The sequence below is a fragment of the Nanorana parkeri genome, unplaced genomic scaffold (genome assembly GCF_000935625.1).
Source record: "Nanorana parkeri isolate BGI_ZX_2015 unplaced genomic scaffold, ASM93562v1 scaffold237, whole genome shotgun sequence".
Lineage (NCBI taxonomy): Eukaryota > Metazoa > Chordata > Amphibia > Anura > Dicroglossidae > Nanorana > Nanorana parkeri.
The window spans coordinates 1,052,573-1,053,858 of NW_017306505.1; positions in this window are offsets into that span (position 1 = coordinate 1,052,573).

The following is a 1,286-nucleotide window of genomic DNA, read 5'->3' on the forward strand; positions in this document are numbered from 1 at the left end:
GGGGGGGACCTGGGTGATGGGGAGGCCATGGCTGCCAATAGGCTCCCATCATTAAAGACATTGAGGGTTCCCATGTGACTGCTGTGTACCAGAGTCACCGGTTTATATTGGATAGATGCTGATACTAAGAACAGGCCAGGAGATATTAGGGGCCCATTCACATTTTTGCGCTGCGTTAATGCATGCGTGTTATAAAACGTCTTAACCTGTGTTCAATAAAGGCGGCCCATTGACATCAATGCGTCTTACGCAGAACATTTTTGCTGCAGAGAAGCGCAGCATGCTGCCTGTGCGTTGCCTTAGTGCATGGGGTGCAATGTGTCAACGCACCTGACATAGGATGCGTTCCCGAAACGCATATACGTACATTGGCTGTAAAAGATTGAAGGGCTGGTGGCCTTTCAAGGTGTCTGTGAAGGTTCTCATTCATCCAGGTCATCTGTAAACACAAAGTCAAAGCAATTGGCTTGCCGTATTTTTCTTGAAGATGTTTCACTGGTCATCCGACCAGCTTTCTCAAAAGCCTGAGGAAGGTGGTTGGATGATCAGTGATGATGGTTGGATGATCAGTGATGATGGTTGGATGATCAGTGATGATGGTTGGATGATCAGTGATGATGGTTGGATGATCAGTGATGATGGTTGGATGATCAGTGATGATGGTTGGATGACCAGTGATGATGGTTGGATCAGTTCAGTTGCTTTGACTTATTTTTTTTTTACAGATATGCCTTTCAAGGTGGGAACCCCACAGACTTTCCTTCATTAAAGGGACAGGAACATCCTCTAAATTCCCAGTGTCACTCCTATGGCTCCATGAAAGGCCAGAAAACCACCAGCCACACCCCTCCCCCACCCTTACTAGTGGCCCATGAGTTCACCCATCACAGTGATGGGCCAATAGTGAAGCCCAGAAGCAGCAACACACAGATTTTACTAGGGCTGTGAAAATTAAAGATTAATTTCCTGATTAATCGTTAAACTTTTTGATCGATTAAAATTATTTTGATCGCTAATGAAAAACACTCGCCTCTCTGCCGGCTTCCGGGAGTCCCGTCGGCGATCCGGTGACGTCACGGACATCGACGTCACCGGATTCCTCCCCCCTTCCCCAAGATCCGTGGTCGTCGATTCCCAGGCCGGCTAACGAAGGGAAGGGGGAGGAGTCCGGTGACGTCGATGTCCGTGACGTCACCGGACTCCTCCCCCCTTCGTTAGCCGATGGAGCCACTTGGGCCGGTGAGGTTGCCCAAGAAACTTTCTGCACGAGCGCCAGCCAAGGCATT